General features: G+C 40.6%; 2 long non-coding RNA genes across 2 annotated transcripts in view; both read left to right on the top strand.

Moving 5' to 3' along the window:
• The first annotated feature begins 1748 nt into the window (after positions 1–1748).
• On the top strand, positions 1749–6415 carry LOC122880186. Its single transcript, XR_006378855.1, has 3 exons — positions 1749–1866; positions 2345–2528; positions 3987–6415. It is a non-coding gene; the product is annotated as an uncharacterized LOC122880186 (long non-coding RNA).
• A 16481-nt stretch (positions 6416–22896) lies between these two features.
• The window catches only part of LOC122880195, a 30274-nt gene continuing 29129 nt past the window's right edge, over positions 22897–24041 (top strand). Inside the window, exon 1 of the long non-coding RNA XR_006378860.1 lies at positions 22897–23145. This is a non-coding gene — a long non-coding RNA (uncharacterized LOC122880195). The remainder of the gene's footprint in view (positions 23146–24041) is intronic.

Genomic DNA, 24041 nt, shown 5'->3' with positions numbered 1-24041 from the left:
TTTTCAAAGAAATGTAATGCCACCCGGATTACAGTTGTCAGCATAATGTGGAAATGATGTAATAATCTGGCAAGTTGCAAAATGTTGAAACTGAATGAAGCAGTAAAAAAGTTCATTGACAGTGTATTTCATTTGTTTTCCGCCAGCATATCCGCTCTTGCAATTCAATATCTGCTCATAGCAACTAAAGCATTATTAAACTTTTGTTATTGTTATGTTAAGGCGCTCATAGTACTTGGTTATGGCTGGGGACAGTGGTTTTGGTTTAACACTGAAAATATCAGCATGAGTCACGACATGTTTACTTTATTAACATTTAACCGAAATCACTTCTTTACCTTACCAAGTGCTTTTGTTGCCTCAACCTAAGTCTCTGGTGTCAAAGTCCTATGCTTTGCTGTATCAATCCATCTGTTGTATCGGTACCAATCCATTGTAACTGTTGTGAATCCAAGCAGACTATAGCTGCTGTCCTACAAGTTACAAAACTTTTCAGAGCCTCCGTTACGGTGGTGGTTACATTAAAAATGATTTCATTAGTGTTCCTTTCAGCCAGTTATTCAATTTGCACCTTATGTTGAAAGCCTATGTAAAAGGTGACCAGAAGTTACTGTGTTGGAAGTAGAATAGCAGTGAGAAAGCAAAATAGACCTGGAATTTGTGAAAGAAATTACAGATGCGTATTTGCCTGATTAGACCTCTTGTTAGGATTGTGTGTGTGTGTGTGTGTGTGTGTGTGTGTACAGACTGTCCTCACCTTCCTGTTAGTTTTGTTGCTTCTGTTAAGGCAGCAAGAAACAAAATAATTGAAGTAGTTTAAAATGTGCGAGAGCAGTGGGTGTTAATGTGTTAATGTTCTATCAAACAAACAGTGTAGGCCTGTGACATCATCACCCTAACTGATGCAACTGTACAATCAGCTGGCACACCTGATATTAATAAACTGTCCTGACACCAAACTGCTCCTGGTGGTGGTTTTAAAAAGATACAGGAAACTTAAATCATGAATGTATGTTGTCTTGCCATCAACTCTTAGAAATGTCACCAGTTGCTATAAATTGCTTCCATGTTGTTTTAAATTTTTTTGTAACATTTTAATTCAGATGTGGGGTTTTAAGCTTTTCGTCACACAGAAGCACAGGTCCATTTATGTATTTGCGTGCAGTGCGAATTTCAACCGGAGCTGAATACAAAACAAATTTGTTTGTTGGAGTTTTTTTTCTAATTAACAGTGAAATGGCAGCGATACATATATTTGTTACATACACATGTTTTACCGTTACAGCTGTTGGAGAGCACATGTATGTCTCTACTGCACCGGTACACATAGAGGCTGCATATATGCCTCTGCCCTTTTTAAGGAGTAACTTTACTTTCATAAAGGTAGGACAACATACGCCTTTATCATTCCAGTACATGTAATTCTCACCACAGCTCAGCTTAAACCTGTCCTGACCAGAGGTCTAATCAACCGGAATAACTGAAAACACCTGCATGGGTGTGCAGGACCTTAGTTTACAACATTCAAAAATCAACTAAAATTAGCAACAGAATGTGAAGTAGTATCAGTTTTGACATCATGTCAAAGATGTCTATGTGTTGTGTTGCAAAGATATCTACTGAAGTTAGGATGCTAACCAGCTATCCTTGACCTGTGTCGTAATACCACTTTGTACCTCAAGAGGCGATACTGAGTCACTGTAGCGTCCAGTTTGCCCTCAGTCCAACATGAGAGGAAGAAGTAGCACTGCCAGAGAAGGCAAGAAACCACAAGTTAGCATTGGCGTTGCTTTCCACCCCTGGAGACAGCTCTTAGCAAGTAAAGGGATGAAGTTTGATGCTGAACTGCAACGTTTCTTCTAGACGGTAAGTAAACACCTGTTAATGCTAATGTTGGCTATTTAGCAATAGCTTATAAAGGTAGCTAATTGTACAATGTTACTGACAGTGTTATGTTTGCTAAGTTAGCTGTTTGTTGAAAGAAAGAAAGAAAGAAAGAAAGAAAGAAAGAAAGACCCATTGGAGGGACTGTGCATTGCCTTGTTTCTCACGATAGGGATAGGATAGGAACACCCCAACTTTCTGGTGATATGTTGCCTCCAATTTGTTTGGAGTATGAACAGGTGGCCAATTCTTACATATAACTCCTTTAAAGTCCGTAAAGTATAGCTTAAAATGTTTACTGAAGTAAAAATGTAGAAGGCCATGTGAATCACAGAGGTAAATTATATTTATTTATCACTTATATTCTTAAATTTCTGACCAGATGGAGTTCTTTGCAATTCATTAAGTGTTTTATGACCAGATGGAGTTCTTTGCAATTCATTACGTGTTTTCTGACCAGATGGAGTTCTTTGCTACATTTAGTTTAAGAGTTCACAACAAGCAAGAACACCTCGCTTAAGAAGAAGAGGGCGACACAGTTTCACTGCAGCAATTTTGGGACACGCTGTGGTGTTGAGACAACACACAATGTGGTGGTTAGCCATTATTACTGGCCTGGAGTGCAGGAATACATCCATGAATAGGTAAGCAGTTGATTAATTGTAGCTTGCGTAATTTTTTCACATGTAGTCTTACATCTACGTATTAGGAACTGTAGCAGTTAAGATAATTAAATAAAAATAAAAGTTAAAATGAAAACTGAATGCACCAATCTGCAGTGCAACACGTCTTCAGACTTGCTTTTCTGCTCAAATCTTTCGGGTTACAGATCCATTTGAACTGGTGATTGGACCTGATAAAAAGGTCACCCTAACTGATGGTGATAATCAGTACATTTATGTGATGGTTGATTATTTTTACAAAGTGGGCAGATACCTACTTAAAGTAAATCTGCAGACAAAGTCACCAATTATATTCTATGTTTTGGTGCACCTCAAACGCTGCTTACACACCTTGGCTGTTAACTGTCGTAGAGTGTGACATGCCCAGATTAATTTGTGGTACGACATCTGTATTTACCTTCAATTGTGTTTTATATTAAAAGGCTAGCGACATTTATCTCTCATCACGATATTCTACAGTCCATCCAGATTAGACATGACTGTCATCTCTTATTTTACAAATAGGGACAGAAATCGGAAAAGTGTTGCACACAGGTGTCACAACTTTGTGGGTTTTTGAGGAGTTTGGACAGCGATTAGACAGCACCAGTAAGAGATACTGTGAGATGGTTATAGTGAGTGAGTAACTGAGGCTTGTATGTATTGCTTGCTTGTGTGTATTTGTGAGAGGCTGGTATTTTGCATTTATTTTTCACTGAATGATTCAGAGATTTGTTGTGTCTGTTTGCCTCTGGCAGTGTGGTTTGTGTGTCTTTGTGAGGGCGTGAACAGGTGAAGGTAAGTAGGTAGACAGAGGTAGGAGCAGAAAAGGGTATCGCAGGGGATAGCGGTAGATGGTGGAGGTAGTTGAAGAAAGAGGGACAGATAGGGTGGTTAACAATGAATCCCAAAATAATTTGAGAGGTGCTGGATCTGACACTCCTTTAACTGTATCTTGACGGGTCAACCAGCAAAGAAAAATACATAATTAAGAGAAGAGCTGACACCTTCAGGATAACGGGTAAGAATGCATGCCATGTGGACTTTAGAAAACAATGATCATGCGCCATGATAAAACACCCAATAAATCTACTGTTACGACATTTAAACCTGTTTAGACCTGTACTTCATCTGCAGGTGCAAAAGAAAGTCTGAGCACCTTGCCAAAGTCATGTCCAGTGCAGAAGAAGTTATGTAAATGTCTGAGGAGTTTCATTCCAGCCATTTTGGTGGACACTGTCGAGTGGAGAAGACCCCACAGTGCCATTATAAACCGTTACTAGTGGCCTGGCATGGAGGACGACCTTCACAAGTATCTTAAAAATAATGAGATGGAATACACATTCAAGTTCAATAGTGGAGCACAGAGGAGTGAAATGTGTTTTTTTGCAAATGTAGAAAGCCTGTCTGTGGATGTAACATTGAACTAATGTTCTGCAGCTGTCCTGAACGATTTTATACTGATAATGTCGGCTGGGTCGCAGCCACCTCTTGCTCCGGCTGGACCGCAGCTCCTCCTGCTGGGCCGCAGCCACCTCCAGTCCCTTCTGGGCCGCAGCCATCTTCAGTGCCCGAGCTGTAGCCAGCTCCTGTTCCTTCCGAGCTGCAGCAGCCCTCTGGTCCTGCTGAGCTGCAGAAGCCTTAAGTCTCCCTGGCTCTACCGGTTCCTCTGCCAGCCTCCCAGCTGCTGGCTACCAGTCCTGCTGCTCTGTCGCCAGCCTCCCATCCTTCAGCCCTGATGTCGGCCTCCTGTCCTTCAGCCCTGTCACAGGGCCTCTAGTCCCGCTGCCCTGTCACCAGCCTCCTGCTCATATCTCCAGCCACGTCGCCGGCCTCCAGAGCGGTCCTGCCTTCGCTGCCGGCCTCCAGCCCTTCCTCCAGAGGGGTTCCGCCGTTGCTGCCAACGTCCAGAGGGGTTCCCTCTTCGCTGCTGGCCTCCAGTCTGACCTCCAGCGGGGTTCCGCCTTAGCTGGTGACCTCAAAGAGGAGTTCTGTCTTCGGCGCCAGCTTCCAGTCCAACCTCCAGAGGGGTTCTGCTTTCGGTGCCACTGCTTTCCCACTATGAGTTCGCCATTTTGTCATGTTTCTAGTGTTTTCTTACAAGGAACAGATTTGTTGTAATATTAAGTTATAGTGAGTAAAATAAGTGGTATGGTACAGGAGGAGTGAGGTTACTGTCATGTTAGCAAGTGAGCATAGCTAGGCTGTGTCTGCTAATACTGCATGATAAACTCCTGATGATGATGATGATGATGAACATAATTATATCATGAGCAGGAACTTAGAACAGTGAACTGTTGACTGGGACACCTTAAATGTAGCATTACAATCTGTCTGACTTGACACAACAATGCACGATGAGGTGTCCTGATACCAAAATAACAGTAACAATACATCTCAGATTGTATTATTGCACTTATTGCATAACGCAGGCAAAAAGAGAAGCTGTGTTCAAATCGTCATCCAGCTTTTATAGGTTGAAGTCAGTTTAACCCTTGGTTAATTCAGTTTCACCAGTGAGAGACAGCCGTCTACACAGGAGCCGTTTTAGCTGCATTTTTCAGTTGTCTGTTTCACACGCATCTGACTAAACCTTCTATTTTTATCAATCCAGCTTTGTACACAGACTGTGTAACAATGCGCTATACTTGCGTATGAGCAATGCCAAAATGCAGGTAACCTACAATCAATACTGTACCTGAACGCATCCTGCGTAGACACAGACGGAGCACCATGCTGCTGCTGCTCTGTTAACATCCTGCTCACGCTACGCTTCCAGTATAGGCATGGTGCTAGCTTAACTGTAAAGGTGGGTTTATGCTTGAAAAGAAGTTTGATGTGTTGTCCGATGTCACGTCGGAAGGCAAATGTTTTCATGGCTTTTCTGAATGAATGAGGTGGGGTGAAAAGGCTTCATAGAAAGGGCAAGGGTCGTTAACAGGAAGTAGTCATGCAAAGAAAACATCAGTAAGTGGCGGTAACTTGCCAATTTAGTAGCGTACTACCAGCGCACAACCAACAACAAAGAAAGAGAACAAATCTGTTTCTTGTTAAACGATAACAAGAAGGAAGAAACAGATTGAACAATTGTGACAAGAGGATGACGATGAAGAGAAGTCATACGACAATCTTTTCATTCTTATGTGGTTCTACGAGAAGCTGAAGAAAAAAAAAAGAAAAGGAAGAGGAGATTTTCTGCCCGTCCGCTGAATAAAAGGTGAAGGCACGAGTGAGAATTTCACATACTATTGCAACAAATGCATGTGATGGACGATGAGACGCATTATGAATATTTCAGGATGACTGTGGGGAAGTTTGATGAGCTGAAATGGTGACTGAAACCCAACATAAAGCACGCCACACAGTATTAGAATGCTTAATGTAGTAATAGGGTAGATAAGTAGATAATCCCAGTGCTTGGCCATTAATGGTTTGACAAGTTGACTCAGCATGTAATCTGTCTAGTTATGATGGCATACATATCAGGCCATAGCATCATCATTTAAACGAGTTCATATTTTTATTTTTGAGGGTATTAATGTGGGAAAGAATGCTTTGTCTCTTTCAGATATAAATGGTGAAATAATTGTACAAACTCTACTCTTATTGTATGTTGTGGGGTTGTCAAGGTAGTGTTAAATTTTAAATGTAAGCCATTCGACTGTCGAACAAACAGTTCTGGCTGAGTATCCTGGTTACCTTAAGTAGGAACAATAGCAAGTACTTTTCACCTAGCAAGTCTGAAACAACTATTTTCTGTGGCTATGTTGTTAAAGCATGATAACTTTAATTTAGTTCCACTTAGTAAGACTCTTTCTCCAACTGGGGGAAATAGTATGCATGAGGTTGGTATTTGTTTCTGGATTGGACAGTGCATTTGTAAACACCATAAATTACTCATAAATCCTCATACATATTTGTGAATCTTGTTTTTATTTGTAGATCATAAAAATGCATTTGCCACCAATATTGGGACTAATTTCGCTCCATAAAATAGCCATTCAGGAATCAGAGTTTAGAATCGCTGACAAAATCAGATGTGGGTAGTGATTCAGACATCTGAAACCACAGAGAGAGAAAAGTGTTAGACTAGAAAATGAGATAGATATGGATATGTTAAAGTGCATTATCAGTCTGTGAGTACATGCTATTAGCTTGGTTAGCTGAACTTTGAACTTGAAAACATCTTGAAATCATCTGGTAAAATGCAGAAAATTGAGATGTTTTCATGTAATTATTGACTTGCACGCGTATTTCTTAAAGGGAACAATTATTGGTATCCGGATGTTTATCTAACCTCTGAGCCACTGACTACACTGATACTCACACAAAATGTCACACACACATTCACACATTCATGCATCTTGGTTTGATGATGCTAGAAACAGAGCTATTCCAAATTCAGGCCAAGTGTTTCCTCTTGTTTCTGGTATGTGTGTTGATGAACTGGGCTGAAAATATCTCTTTCATTGTTGCTGCAATTGCAATAGCAAGAACAATACACGTCACCCCCAAGTGCACAAGCGCACACACACACACACACACACACACACACACACACACACACACACACACACACACACACACACACACACACACACACACACAGTCGTGTTTCCATCGCTTCAGAAGACATCACATTGACTGACATTAATTTCCTGGAGACTTACCCTAACCATAATTTACGTAACTAGCCATTACATATAGCCATAAATAACCTAGCCTACATTCTTTACTAGCCTTCATATACCTTGTGTCAGGTCCGCTCTGTGGACTGGATGCGTAGACTGGATGCTTTCTGCTGAGATGCTGAAGCATAAACGTCATGCTATTGTGGTAGGCTAGTTCAGTTTTACAATAGACACACTGTACAGAGTCTTCGTGGACACTTTCTGTCGATTTTTCTGGCCTGTCTCTTCTCTGCGGCCCTCGCCATTTTCTCTCTTCCTCCTTTTTGTAATCCGCGCTATCAAATCACACCAAAGACGCTCTGTTCACACACAGTGTAAGCGCGCTGTGCGACTGTAATAATCATCCGTGGGAAACACAGTCTATATAACTATATGGATTAAACAAAGCTTTGATGAAAATAATTTGCATCGATGAGTTTTAGTAATCGAGTTACTCGAGGAATCGTTTCAGCCCTAACCCTAACCACTACTTGCCTAACCTTAACCCTTACCCTAAGTAAGGTTGTGAATTTTTTTTTATGAAAAAAGGGTTAGCAACATGAGTAATACATGTCCACACGCACACACACACGCACGCACACACACACACACTTGCATTCAAGGCCTTACATACACTGCTTTTCTTTCATAAGTGTTAAAAAAAACATATAATCACACACAAACACAAATAAATACTGTACACTGGCATTCACCCAAGTGTGGACAAAAGCACACATGCATACACCCACACACAGATGCACACACACACCAACCAACAACAGTGGGAGAGACAAAGCCATTCTTTTCGGCTCCGAACTGACATCAACCTGAATCATCGGCGCTCCGGGTGCGTTTCATTCGCGACGGCGTGCAGGGCATACGGGAGGGAGGACGTGGGTAGCAATCATCCCGATTAGTAGAACAGTGGAGTAACAAAGTGCTTGACACCTACAGGGCGACATGAGGAGCAGAGAGGAAGACAGAGGGGAGTCCTGTCTCGTCTTGAGTTTCTCTCTGACGCAATGGGTTCTAAAATATTCTCAGCCAGGCGTGAAGGCGCGCGCGTGTGTGTGTATGTGTGTATGTGTGTTTGCAAGGTGAGAACTCGGGTGGCTTGTTTTACAGTGATGCCATGATGTTTGACCACCTGTGTGGCAGAGTAAAAGAAAAGAGTGATATGGGGGAAAGGATAATTGGAGAGTGGCAGGAACAGGAGGAAGAGAGAGAAAAAGTTATGGTGATGCTTAAAAATAAGATGATTTAAAATCTCTACACCTCTCTTTATCCCCCAACACACACACATTCACACACACAGATCTGTAGCTGTAGTTGTCATCTTGCTGGTAATCACATGCCTAATTCAGGGGAACAAAACAGGTCAGGACACACTTGCACACTCGCCCACTGATGTAGCTGGACTTGTCATGCTGTGACGTAAGTCTGCTGATCATAACACAACTAATCCTGTGGAACAAAGCAGGTCAGGGCACACACACACACGCACACACATACATGTACACAAAGAGAGTGGAAGAGGAAGGAAGGATAACTAGACAGTGAGATGATGCTTTTCCATTGCATACGTTTGCGTGATGAATGTCTTTCTTATGAATATCACACACCCCAAAGAATCAACACTAGACAAGTAGATCCTGTGAGTTGATGTCTTAGTTTTCCTATTTTCCAACAAAACATTCTTATTTACTTCAAGCAATTCAACCGTTACTACATGAATCAATATTTGTCATTTTTCACATTGGGTCATTTATTTATTTTGCTTAGAAATGTATTGGCTTTTACACACACCATCAGTGTGATTTGAAAAAAAAAAACCCAACACAAATGTGACAACACTACAAATTGTTATTGATGGATAAATATGGTTCATTTGTTGTAATTTGAAAATCACTACCGGATCCAATAATAACATTTCTGACGACACCAAGTTGTAGGTGAAAAGATTTCTGGGTGGACTGGGGTTATATGAGTTAATTTTATTTCAGACTTAAAATTACTAACAAATTTATGACGAGCTACCATTTTTTTGCCAACCAAGACTATATTTAACTCCCCCTGGAAATCCCCCGTTTTGTTGACCTCCAGTGGTTTAATGTCTCACCTTGCTGCAGTGATGTACAGTTGTACTCCAGGACATCGTGACATCACTGTTGGACCTGGCAAAACTCACTTTTCCATCCATTCTGCCAAAAAATGCCTTAGTAGTTTTTTTTTAATGTCTGCTAATATGTGTATAATTCTTCTCTCTTAACATTTCTGCTCTGTGTGCACTCAAAACCTTGCTGTACTGTGTTATATCGCATTTTCCGAATCTCCGCATTTTTCATCCAGACAAAGATACAAAGAGCACCTTTTGATCTGCTGGCTTGATCATCAATCAAATAGCTTTTCAGAACAGGAAGAGGATGCAAATAGTCTGAGGAAAAGTGTCATCTGAATGGCCACACCAAGACAACACACCACAGCAACATGTAAACAGTTAGCTCATCTTTGCATGCATAACTATTTATGATGAGCCTTTAGGCACTCTGAGCATGACTCTTCATCACTTGCTTGTTCAGTCTCTTGAGGTTCCTGGTTGCACGCAACTTGGAACCACTTGCATGAGGCATGACAATAAAAAGATCAAGTATAAAAATCTTGTGAGATTAAGTGTGAATAAAACGGGCTACTTTTGTCATGTCAAATACAATGACTTCATGTTCATTAGCATGAAAAAATTCATTTTACAATACACTTGGAATCAATTTCTTTGGCCTCCTCTCATTTTAAGGTGACATCTTGGCTGTGCGGGTGCAGGTTTAGCCGATGTTGGTAGACTAAGCAGGAGAGGCTGGCGAGTGCCAAGCTGCATATGCTGCCACAGCCTGAACTGAAGGTCATGTGTTGAATGTATTAAATGATTGAATTCATGTTGACATATCATGAACAAAAACATGTTGTATTATTTTTATGACTTCTTTCTGTAGAAAATCATTTTTGATACTGCAAAATAATTTTGTCCTTCTGATCACTTTTAATTCGTGATTGGTTTTGGTGATGGAACTTACCTAAGTTTTAATTTATTAAACAGTGTGCAGTTTTCTCACCAGAAATGCTAACCTCTAGCCCTCCCAAATCTTCCATACTCTGTGACGGGATAGTTGATGCAGCTTCATCTTCTTCAGTGAGGTTCTGGCTGCTGGATGCTACCCTCCTGTCACCAAAACGGTCTCTCCATTTTATTACCAACGTTATTATGTTTGGCTCTCCTTCTTATATCATTAAATCTCTCTGCATTGGGCTACAGTTCTTGAGAGGCCAGAGCTGCTTGTTTGCAGTGCCATATATTCACTCTTGGTGATTTTGCACTTCCTGCACATCACTTTCTTCCTGGGACAAAAAATCAAAATACAAAATCAGCATAAGCACTCTGCAGAGTGCCCTTCCATCACCAAATTAAAAGAAGTGTGTTGTACAAAGACACTGTCAAAGGAGAGTCAAAGAGATCATTTGATTGGTGAGGGCGACACCATCCTGATCCCACCCTATTACTGACAAACACTGTGCTGCATCTGCATTTGCATTATTTACTGTATAGTGGGGTACACTCTCCTCCTCTGCTTGTGATGCCCAAAAAAAATGAAGTAAGGTGTTTATAGACATTGTTGGTCCCTCTAAATCGCATCGAACTATTGCTCTCGAACTCTTGCTAAATGTTCTTGGAATTATCCTTGCACTGTGTACTCTATAAGTTACTCTATGAAGATGAAGACTGATGCCCAGCGTTCAAGTCCCTACAGTACATTCAGCCCTCCCCAAACTGTTGGACAAAACCTGTTGCGAGCTCCATTTTAATTCAGTGTCATTTTGATCCAAGGGGAGGTGGAGCACCAATTAACATGTGTTGGCCTTTGGGAACTTGGCCAGTCCATCATCTAGATGTAAAAATTCCAGCGCTGGCTGGATCTGAAACCCCGCTGCTGGCATCCGCTTCAGGCCATTGGCGAATAGGAGCACAACTCCCAGGGTAATAGGATGAGCAAGTCCTCCTGAACATAAATAAACAAAGAAACAACAAATTATGTAGCAATATATCTTACAAAGAAGTATGGATCATAGCCAGGTTTAGGTTGTATAAAATAGAGGAAATAAACATACTTATTGAAAGCTAAAGATAGCAATCATACTCCTTCCCCTCACTGGTTATTGTGCTAGTGAATGCATGTCAGAAGAATGTTTTCTATCAATGAATTCACTGTGAATGGTCACAGTACGTCTGGTCATCACCCAGACCAGCTCAGCCCTTCAGCCCTGCCTCCTGGGCGCCCCCCTGACCTGTTCTGCTCTTCTGTCCAGTCCTCGGGCCATCTGCCTAAGGTTCCCAGCCCCGTTTCTGTCCTGCCGTCCACCTGAGGTTCCCAGCCCCATTTCTGTCCTGCCCCTGGGCCGTCCGCCTGAGATCTTTCGCTTGGCCTTCTGTATTTATTTACCTTTGTATTAATTCCCCTATTTACTTTCCCATTTAATTTTCCATTTAATTTATTCATTTTTAAATGTATTTATTTATGTATTTCCCCTATTAAAACAAGACTAAACATGATCATGAATCAACTGATGAGGAAGAGGAACCTGCTGAGATGGAAGATGGTTTCCAGTCAAAGGATAGAAATTTGCTCTGGTCTTCCATCCCTCCCAGTAACAGACAACACATAATGGGAGTGGAGAGAGAGAGGAACCCCCGGGGTCCAACGAGGTATGCAGTGTCTTGTGGCATAAAGTCCACTTTTGAGCTGTTTCTGCCAGAGCCAACTGAAAGGATAGTGATGGACATGACAAACCAGGAGGGGCAAAGTGTGTATGGCAACAAGTGGAGTGAGATGAACCGAATAGACCTACAGGTATATCTGAGTCTGTTGATTCTCATTGGCGTATACAGATCCAGTGAGGAAGCTATGGCTAGTTTATGGCATGCCCAGTCTGGTAGGGCAATTTTTCGTGCTACTGTGCCACTCAAGATGTTTCATATCATCTCAAGAGTCATTTGATTTGATGATCTTTTACAACAAGTGCCATCATAGGAGAGGTTCCTAGAGGAGCTTGGGACAGAACTGGTGACACCTCTCATCAAACAACTCTAGGTTCTTCCCCGCACGCCAATCTCTGGCAGCTTGGTTGTGGATGTCCAGCAGGATGCAAACTCTACCCCTGCAGCAGCTCCCCCTTGCCCAGCTGCTCCTCCTGACCAATCGCCCACATGGAGGAGGTGCCGATTCTGCCCTGGCAAGAGTGACAAAAATCCATTGCATATATTTGTAAAAAAACATACCATTATGACCACACACTACCACTCATTCAAATGAAGGCACGTTCACACAGAGACGTGCACACACACACACACACACACACACACACACACACACACACACACTATGGGGGGTGTAAAGGGTCACGGAGGACAAGACATGCGACACGTGTAAATGAGGTCTATTGACCATAAATTCCAAAATAAAGTGTAAAACTTGTGGTAATGAGTTGGAATGAAGTTGGCTAAAAAGATGTAACATAGAATTGGGTGATAATTTACTGTATACTTTATAAAGAATCAAACCAGACTGGGTCAAATTTGACCCAGGAAGACAACAGATGTCACTATTTACCACCATTAAAAAAAACTGAAATGGTTTCAAAACAGTATCCTGACTAAGCTTTGACTTATACCAGTCTGTGATAATCCAACTGATCTTAACTATAGTCAAAATAATTCATATTTTCTGCTTTTTTTAAACTAAAAAACAAGGAATAATATTATATAAATAAGGTATATTGACCATAAATTCCAAAAACAAGTCAAAAACTTGTGGCAATGAGTTGGAAGCTAAAAAGGTGTAACACAGAATTGGGTGATAATTGAGACATTATGCTTTATAAACAGTCAAACCAGACCGAGTCAATTTTGTCGCCCAGGCGACAGGAAGCCAATATGAAGGTTAAATTATCTACCAATTCAGATATCTTGACTGCACTTGGTTTAGGGTTTCTGACAAAAGATCATCCTTTTGTTATGTCTTACTTTCACATGCAACTAATTTGCATTAGCTGATGCATTACGAAAGAAAGTAGGAAATAGTGTGACAGTGTCAAAATCAATTTATTTCAATGGAATCGCTGCGATAAGCAGATCCACTCGCAGGGTTGAAGTAAATCTGTTAATCTTTTGCGTTAAGTTCAATATTGATGAACATGCAAATTTGTGCTGTCGATCAAGAGCAAATGGTCTTGACAGTGCTTCAGTGATCCTTTAGGGAACAGACTCAGACAGTGCAAAACAGAGGAACATAGCTTATTATCTATTTTTATATAACCCTGTATAAACTGCTCAAGAGTCAATGGTAAAAATACATCTCCTGAATAAATTGCAGCTTGTAGCCAGCTAGTGCTACAGAGCTATTGTGACGGACTAGCATGTTAACGGTTAGCTCACAAGCTGCAGTAGTTTGCCAACTAGCCCTGGAAGTAGTTACTACATTACCAAGTTTCTATAGCACCGCCTATTTTCACAAGGACGTGCAGATGAACTTCACTGTGCAACTTTCTGGTGTGACCAGGGCCTTATACTTCATCACAAAGTCGGGAGTAAGTGAGTGGATGGGCCCTACAAAACACATGACTGACACCCACGATGCGATTTGCATGAAGTGACTGTTTTGACATTTAATCAACACCATGGTCTTTTCTAACCTTACTGAACTGTTACCTGTAAAATACTAAATAGTTCTGCTGGCCTCACTAACAGGATTGTAAAGTAATAGCCTGGATAAAGTCATATTTTCATATAAACAAATGTCCATTTTGCTATTTTCTATCCTACAAAATACACAAAAGTGATGCAACCTTAACAGGTCATTGAAGCTGCTCTACAGGCTTGGTGTCCTGCAGGAAGAGTCTGCTGGTGAACAGGGAGTGGTGGGTTTTAAAGTTTCTAACAACAGAAAACAGCAGTTTGGAATCGGAAACTCAAACTTCAACAGAAAAGCCAATAAAAGAGACAACCCAACACTGGCCATGCTGTTTGATGGATGAGGATGCAGCTCAGAAAGACCACAGCAATGAGTGCTTGAAACCAAAAATGAAGACAAAAAGAAATAAAAATGGAAAATCGCATGGATTTTCCTTTTATAGTGAGAAAATAGTCTGTCAAAAGTGTTCACTTTCCATGTTGGTTGTCCCACTTCCAACACAGTCACAGAGTGATGATTTTCCCTCCAATTAAAGTCAGCAAAGAATGTGATATCCATAACTTTCTGTCTTCCTTTTTTTCTTCTCCTCACTCTTTTTCTGTCTCTCCTTCCTCTCATTTTCCCTCAACTTTATTTCTCCTCCCTCCCTCCCCTTCTTTCTTTTCTACTCTTCCTCTTCTCCAAACTAATTATCTCTATCTATTGGACACTCACAGATTGGTGTCTACCATGCTGAGAGAAAAAGGGTAAAAAAGAGAATATGAAATAAGGGAAAACCAACAACAACTCAGACTATAAGAGTAGAGAGAGGGAGGATAGCTGCTAAGAAAAAGAGAGAATTAAAGAGTGAGTAAAGCGGAGAAGTCAAAGAAGTGACAGTTAAAGTAAATAAGACAATATCAATAAACCTCTGTATCCACTCATTGTCTTTCTTTCCTCCACTCCCAGTTTTCACCAATCCTCTTAATAATGATTATCTATCACTTAATCTTTCATGTTTTGTCTGTCTTAAGCTTTTTTGTTACATCCCTCCATTTTTCCACCATGTGCCAGTCTTCCTCTATGTCTGGATTCTTATGTTCACCAGATCGCCAGAGAGAGAACAAGACACTCTGTACTCTTTGTCCTACCCTGGAAGCTGTAATAAAACTTTAATCAGCTGTGTTTGTTTAAACGCAGACTCAGGTTTAGGAAGGATGTCATCAAAATGTATTCTCTGTCCCTGGGGATGCTAACCAGGACTGGGTTCACAGTGTGCGACAAAAGCTGGGATGTAGCTATCCCACACAAGTTGGTGAAATCAGAGACAACAGCTTCTTGTTGGACTTACAGTACCAAGAATTGGACGGCTGTGTTTGATTTTCTCTGCACAAGAGTTATATATTGTGAAGAGATTGAGCAAAAGGTCTGAGAGCTGTGAAGTGCTGTACTGCAGCCAATGAGGGCCTGTAAGGAAACCAGGCAGAAGAAGCGGGTGCTGTATTTAGAAATTGCAGGTTTGGTTATTTTTATAGCACTAGATGTACAGTATAAAAAACAAACAATGTCCAGAATCCCTGGAATACACATTCCATAATACTTGTGTTTCTCCAGCAATAGTTACCTTGAAAAGTGGCTTCTGGCTCTCGTTTTCTTTTCCGCTCTAATAAGAGCATAGGCATAGAGCATAGAAAAATAACATACTGTTGCTGCATGTCGTGCTCTTTTTGCATTGTGAAGTCACCCCAGACATCACGCAGAGTTCTGCAGCCTTTAACCCACATACACTGCCTCAGAAAAGCTATACCCATTATAAATTCTTTCACAGATTTGATTTTCCCCTGAGGTGACTATATAAAATGTAAATGATTAACTACCGATTGCTCATGTTGACCTTATTGGATATTGCACTTCCTTACGGTTTGGATTGGTGGTCACATCTCCTCCACTCTAGTGCTCAACACTGGCGCCCCCCACGGCTGTGTGCTCAGTCCCCTCTTGTTCACACCGTAACCCATGATTGCAGCCCCCGACATGGAGACAACTCTGTTGTGAAGTTTGCGGATGACACCACCATCATCGGCCCAATTACAAACAGCGATGAGACTTCATATCGGGAGGAAATCAACAATCTTGCAGAGTGGTGCGCAGAGAACAACATACTGCTCATCGTCAGCAAAACCAAGGAGCTGATTTTAGGAAAAAGGAGGCAAAGACACACACCCTTGTCTACATCAGTGGAGCTGAGGTGGAGCAGGTGAATAGTTTTAGGTTCCTGGGAATCAGCATCACAGAGAACCTGTCATGGTCCTCTCACATCTCCACCCCGGTCAAGAAAGCTCAGAAACAGCTGTATTTCTTAAGGAAACTTAAGAAGGCAAAATGTGCCCCGTGGTAAGTTCTTGTTAACTTTTACAGAGGACCATCACTACCACCACCATATTTTACTGTTTGTATGATGTTCTTTGTCTGAAATGTGGTGTTACTTTTACACCAGATGTAATGGGACACACACCTTCCAAAATGTTCAACTTTTGTCTTGTCAGTCTATTTTCCCAAAAGTCTTGGGGATCATCAAGATGTTTTCTGGCAAAAATGAGACGAGCCTTAATGGTCTTTTTGCTCAGCAGTGGTTTTCGTCTTGGAACTTTGCCATGCAAGACATTTTTACCCATTCTCTTTCTTATGGTGGCGTCATGAACACTGACCTTAACTGAGGCAAGTGAGGCCTGCAGTTCTTTGGATGTTGTTGTGGGGTCTTTTGTGACCTCTCGGATGAGTCGTCACTGCGCTCTAGGGGTAATTTTGGTCGGCTGGACACACCTGGGAAGGTTCACCACTGTTCCATGTTTTCGGCATTTGTGGATAATGGCTCTCACTGTGGTTCGCTTGAGTCCCAAAGCTTTAGAAATGGCTTTATAACCTTTTCCAGACTGATAGATCTTTCTAATTTGTTCCTGAATTTCTTTGGATCTCTGCATGATGTCTAGCTTTTGAAGATCTTTTGGTCTACTTCACTTTGTCAGGCAGGTCCTATTTAAGTGATTTCTTGATTGAGAACAGGTATGGCAGTAATCAGGCCTGGGTGTGGCTAGAGAAATTGAACTCAGGTGTGATAAACCACAGTTATGTTTTAACAGGTGTGGCAATCACTTTTTCACACAGAGCCATGTAGGTTTGGATTTTGTTTTCCCTTAATAATAACAACCTTCATTTAAAAACTGCATTCTGTGTTTACTTGTGTTATTTTTGACTAATATTTAAATTTGTTTGATGATCTGAAACAGAAAAGTGTGACAAACATGCAAAAAAATAAGAAATCAGGAAAGGGGCAAACACTTTTTCACACCACTGTATGTAAAATGTCTATTTTATTTGGCTGTGTACAGTCCATGAAGGTATCGGTCACGGTGGACATTACTGTAATACAATTGGCTTATAACGTAACATTTTATGTTGGCCTTGCTACCGAGCTATATCTAGCTGGTGGCTTATTATTATGAAGAAATAACATTATTAGGGAATGTTGATAACGTTAGCTTTCTCAACAAAATTACTATTACTGAGCAACCAAATCTTGTAGGCTTACATGTAACCTAGGTGTATGAATGGTACTAAAACAAAGTTTACTTTGTTTCACCATCGTCATATTACAATCTTACATAACCACAAATAGATACATTACCATATTGCTATCCATCCTGCTAACAGCTGTGTTTAAAAAAGAAAAATAGTATTAAAAATAAGTTGCGTCTTTCTTTCACTCGCTTCCAAAACAAATGCATGCACTAGCGCTTTTGTCCACAGGGGTTGCCAGAATCAACACAAAATAAATGTTCCTTGTAGTTGATTTAAAGTCATGGTTTTACAGAGAGTTACAGCAGGTAAACAGATACAGCATATTAATTAGTGAGATTTAGAAGTGTTGGTTGGTGTATTTTTTAATTTTGGAGTCAGCAGGCTAGCTGTTCCCCCAGCTTCCAGTCTTTATGCTAAGCTGAGCGACTCCCAAGACAGCAAATAAGCAAATTTCCCAAAATGCTGAACTATTACCTAAAATAATTTTTTTGGACATTTTGACTTTAATCTATATCCCACTATTTTAGTCATTAAACACTTTACTATCATATTGATTTTTAACTGCAGTATGTCTTTCATATGCTCTGCAAACCTGTGGTAAGCAGTTTGGTTTAACTATGATTACAAGGCATTTTATGAAATCTGATGAACACCTTTATGTCACAAGTGGCTGAAAAATAATCTAATATTTTTCAAAACGGAAGTTTGTTCATTTTGAAAAGCACTTGTATATTGATGGTTATGGGATTGTAAAGCTACTTATGGGCCAGCAGTAGCAGACTGTGATTGCAACAGGCAGCTCCAGCTGTGAATGTGTCATGTGAGTGCAAAGCAAGACGTTGGTGAAGAAGAGCTGTGTGCTCAGTAAGCCTTCTCTGAAATAGGGAAGCTTTTTAAGTCAAACTCTCAGTCCTGTTCTGTCTGAAATCTTTCCCCGTAGGCTGGTGGGTGTGTGAATGATACTATTACCTCCCTTTTTTCCTTTTAGATCTCCTGTCTGGACTTGTTGCATTTGGTTTTAGATTTGTAAAGATTGCATTTCTATTAACATTCTATTACTTTATCTGAGAATAATAAGAGGGAGGAAATAAGGTGCTATGGCAGCATAGATAAAAAAGCAAGATTTTCTACTTTTGGTTTGAAATGATTTTACAAGTCAGGATGCTATTCTAGACATCAGGATAAATGTTATTATTTATAATGCATACTACCATACTGTGAACTTTTGATTTGATTTAAAACTTTGAACTTCGATTTAAAAGTTCAAACATTATATGAGGTCACAGACTCACTGTGGTTCAGCTCCAGGCTGATACAACAGATTGGTGCCGTGTCCACTTAGGTTTGAAGCTTTGGAAGATAGCTGTGATGTTAATCAATAAATAGCAGTTGTTTGGGCCTGAATAACAGCAGTGGTGAATCAATTAATGAGTGTTATTCCCCTTTAAAAAGGCTCTGTTAGTTTTAGAAAACACATTCTTTGAAATAATGGAAAGACTTTAAAGCAGCATTGATTGTTTTTTTGCCACTTGGGGGCAGCAGAACAAGCTGTGAACACAACGTTGACTTATTATTACAATTCTATGGTGAACGGATAAACAAACAGTTGCCTAACAGATACAGAGCAACATCAGCATTCATGTCATGTGTCGGTCCATCTGGCAAATGTAAGTCCAATATTCACTCTCCTTTTAGCTCCATTTTGGTGTCCACAGACTCCTTAGGAAGATTTCTGGCTCTTTAGCTGCTAAATTAGCTCACCAGCCAGTTACTAACTATCTGTTTGCTGTTTGGTGCTGGGCAGGTAGCTTACAATCACAGATTTAGCTAAAAACAGCTGCCATGTGCAGCTTGATACAAGGTAGATGAGTGCGGTGAGACTGAACCAAAACAGTAAAGTTAATGACCATTAAACCAAAACAATGAGCTGAACGGTGCTAAAAGACTTCCTCAAGTTGCAGAATCAGGTGATAATTCTTTGTGGGTTCATCACTAAAAGCAACCCCTTTCACATTACACAAAGTCATTTGATCCATTTTAATATATAAAAAGAAATTAGTGCAGCTTTAACTTTCACTTGTCTTTATTGGAAATACTATAACACAGTTGTGGTAAAATGTATCTTTAATACTTTTGTTGGATAACACATCTTTGTAATCATAGATGTGTTGTTCATTTTATGAACAACGCATCTATGATCTATGTGGAACTGCTTCACTGACAGTAAAAGAAAGACTTATTCTTGAGTTCCAAATAAGCTTTGTTTCAGAGTGCTTCTAAAGGCAAAAATGTGCTCATATCCATGTAAAATCACACCGGGAACTGCCACAGCGTCTGTAAATTAGTCCTCTATTCAATATTAATGAGCCAGCTCTAGGATTTGTCTCTGTATAAAATCACCTGAGAGTCTTGGCTGTCAGGTTTATAGCTTTGTAAAAGCTGGGAACAAACTAGAGGAATTTAAAATTCTGCCCAACTGTGCACAGGCATACCATCATACATTTGACAACGGACTTTTGTAGAACAGAGGAGTCTCTGTACAGATCAGACTATTAGACTTTGATTGCAAAAATATATAAAAAAATATATAATTTATAATTAATCCCTGCATGCTGCAGGGTGCTTGTGCTTCCAGCTCTAGGAAATCCAAACAATTCGAAACTAAAAGAATGCCATGTTTAAAACAGGTGGCACTAATTGTACCCTGCACTACTGCATGAAAAGAGTCAAATCTGGATAGGAAAACAGAACACACCACAGACATGTGGACTTCTGCAGACTTTTTTCCCACCTGAAATTTGACCTTCTACTGATCTTGGTAAAAACTCAATTTTGGGAATAGGCACCATTTCCACCTTTTCACCATAGAGACAGTCTAGTTGGCCTGTCTATTGGTCATTAGCTTCAAACATTCATTGGTTGCCCCAGGCTGTGAAAACTCTTTGCTGATTGGACCCTATCAGCGCATTTGTTTATTTGTGGAAGAACAGTCCAGAGAAAGTCTATTTCTCAATTTGTCATTTATTAAAGCATTGGATGATTAAAACATATCTTGTACAAGGATCTTTTCTATTCAGTAAACCACCAGCAAGCCGTTAGTCTGTAGCCAACATCCTAGGAAAGAGTGCTCTTCTTAACATTACACAGGGTTTTGTAATAGAAATGTGCAGTTATCTGACTGGTTGTAAAAAGAAGGGGGGGAGCTGTGGTTTAGACTTAGCTCTCCCTTCGTTGGTGCACAGGCTGGTCCCAGCCTCTTGGCACACGATTCCACCATTTGTGGGGAGACAGCGCCCTAGGGGAGGAATCCTACACTCCCTCTGTTTGTAAGTCGCTAAAGTCTCTGTTTCGTCCCCCACAACTGCTACTTCTCCTCTCATGGTCATTACAATACATACTGTCCTCAGTACATGATGTTCTTTCTGATATCCCTGTTTCTTTGTATAAATGTAAGCCTGTTTGCAACAGCTAATCAACTTTTCCCTGCAGTCAGCAAGTCTGCAGGACAACACACTAAGCCTCATGGCCTGTGTGTGTGTATGTGTGTACAAAAGTTTCCATATAGTAATGATACAATAGGCGTGCAATCTTCATTTAAGTTTTTGTTAAAGTGTTAAAGTCCAATGTTTTGTTTTGACCTATCCATCCACCCTGACCTCCTCCCCAGGGGGGACTTTGTCGCTCTATATGAAAGTCACCTGACTTCCTCCTTTGCTCCTGTCATAGTTACTATGGCTGCTGGAGGGCTGTGTAACTTAAAAGCAAGTGGTTTTGGGGCACCTTGCTGAAACGACTGATGCTGTCGTTCGTCTCGGGCATACATTTATTAAAAGGCAAACAAATGCAACAACAAATAATATTTCATACAAAATAGAACAATCCACACCAACCTCACATCCATCACTGCATTTCCTGTGATGATGTTGCAGACAGCACGATGTCTACATGTGCGGTCTGCCATCATTTTGACAGCTTTCATAAACTGTTTATAATAAGAAAAAGCTTGACATGCAGATAGACCCTTTTCCTGTGCTTAACATTCAGTAAAACCAGTCTGCTGCTGGCTATTGAAGAGTTTTACCACAGAAACTGCATAACAGTATTAATGCTTCCAATCCAGGAATTCAAATATACAACATTTAGGACTGACTCACTTCTCAATGATCAACAACTACCTTGAAATCCGAATGTGGGGAACATGCACTTTAAAACCCACTCAGTTTTTTTCCACATCATCAAAGTGTGAGGAGATTTTCTGCAGGAAGTATGACAATACATGGCTCAAGCTTTGGTTAACTGTCTGTCTCTGTTTGGCATAGAAGGTACACCCATACAGCCACAAAACATTTGATACAGTATGTGAGTTTTTTTTTAGATATGTTGAAATGATGCACAGCACTGTGTCTTTGTTTTTGCATGTGTGCATACATGCATATTGTGCCCATGTGTGAGCCCACATGCAACCATCCTGTTCCTATTTTCTTGCACGTCGGCTTGCACGTACAGGTGTCAACTTGTATGCACCGATGTGTGCGCGCAAGTGTTTTGCTTGTGGTCTCTGTATGTGCTTTTGTGTGCGGGCGAGGTGATGGAAGACAGAGAGAGGACAGGCAACGGTGTGAATAAGCCCTCTGTGAAACTTCAACTAAACAGTCAAAACACTCTGCGCAGACTAACAAAGTTAACTTGGACAGGAGAGGAGAGAAGAGGAGAGAATGGGGGTAAAGTGAGGGGGCTTTGGGGAGGATTTGAGAGGAGGAGGAAGGAGAGAGGGTTTTTTTTAAAATGAGGGAGAGGACAGAAAAGGATAAAAGTGGGGAGGAGACCATAGACTTTAAGAAAGAAAGAAAGGGGAAAAAGTAGAATGGAAAAGGGGATGGGTTGAGGAGAGGACTGGGGAGGAAGGGGGTTACTCGGAAAGGAGGAGTGTAACGAGGGATGAGGAGGAGGGAGAGCAGAAGAGGAATTGAGGACAAGAGGAAGATGAGGAAAGGTGAGTGGAGGAGACAACATAAAAAGGACAAGGCAGGAGGTGTCACATGCAGCGTTTTACTTTTGTCAGGCCGAGTGTGAGCACAGTGTGTGTGTGTGTGTGTGTGTGTTACAAGGGGAAAGGTTGACAGGCTTATGATGTCATCAGGTGACATTTAGTTGACAGGGGCCACACAACAGATGGGGCCGGGGGTAGAGAATGAAGCTGTGTGTTTGTGTGTCTGTATCTTTACCTACGTGTGTTCATGCCTGTCTACATTAGTGTGTGTGTGTGTGTGTGTGTGTGTGTGTGTGTGTGTGTTGAGCGCAGGGACACCTTTGTTTCAGAAGTGATGTGACGCTAATTGGTCCAAAAGGTTACCCGGTTCAAGTTACACGTTCATCATGTGGCCATCACGTCTGTGCGTGATCGTGCTCAAAGTTTTCAGGTACTCTGGCCTTTCAATGACGTGAACTCTTCGTCTTTTAGGAGTCAGCCCTTTGGAGTTTCTTCTTCAGACATGTGCAGGATGAAGAGTTCAGAGGACACAGCTGGAGAGAAGGGGAAGACTAGCACCATAAGTAACAATTCATGTATCCTGTTTCAGGGGTGGATTTAGTGATTTGGGTGCCCCGGACAAACTCAGGCACAGGGCCTCCCTCGTAAGTACATTTACTCAAGTACTTATTATTATATAATTAATAATTAACTTTAATTTCTTGCTGCTTGTACTTGACAGCATTTCAGGGAAATATTGTCAAATATTGTCCTTTTTATTCCACTACGTTTATCTGACAGCTTTAGTTCATTAGATTTTACAGGCAACACATACAACCTGTTTACATCAGTGGTGGAATGTAACTAAGTACATTTACTCAAGTACTGTACTTATTGAAAATGTTACTTTAAATGGTACTTTACTTGAGTAATTTCATTTTATGCTACTTTATACTTCTTCTCCACTACATTTTGGAGGCAAAATTGCACTTTTTACTCCACTACATTTATTTGACAGCTTTAATTACTAGTTACTTTGCAGATTTTGATTATTAATACAAAATATACTGTGCATCAACTTAAAATTATGATATATTATAAAAGGTTAAGCTACCCAGCAGCATATCAAGTAATTAAAATTAGCCCCACATTTATCAGCTGCAACATTAAAGTGATGAAGTCATTAATGCATCAGTAATTAATATCTAGTAAAAATCATATGCATAATTCTGAAATGGGATATTCTGCATAATGAATATTTTTACTTTTGCTACTTTAAGTACATTTTGATGCATGACTTTTACTGGCGACACTGCTTTTACATTGTGGTTTTGCTACTTTTACATAAATAAAATATCTGAATACTTCTTTCGCCACTGGTTTGCATGATGCAAGGATCTCGAAGAAACAACCTAATAGTATTTTCCCTCTTGTTTGTTATTTTGGAATGCCCACTGTGAGTCCTCTGTTTCACTGTTCGATGTTGTGTTGGTTGAATACTGCGTTACCTTGAACTTCGACTCAGATTCAGATCTGACAGCAGGTGTGTTTAGGTGTTGCA

The sequence above is a fragment of the Siniperca chuatsi genome, linkage group LG8 (genome assembly GCF_020085105.1).
Source record: "Siniperca chuatsi isolate FFG_IHB_CAS linkage group LG8, ASM2008510v1, whole genome shotgun sequence".
NCBI classification, from domain to species: Eukaryota; Metazoa; Chordata; class Actinopteri; order Centrarchiformes; family Sinipercidae; genus Siniperca; species Siniperca chuatsi.
This window is presented reverse-complemented; position numbering and strand designations above follow the sequence as displayed.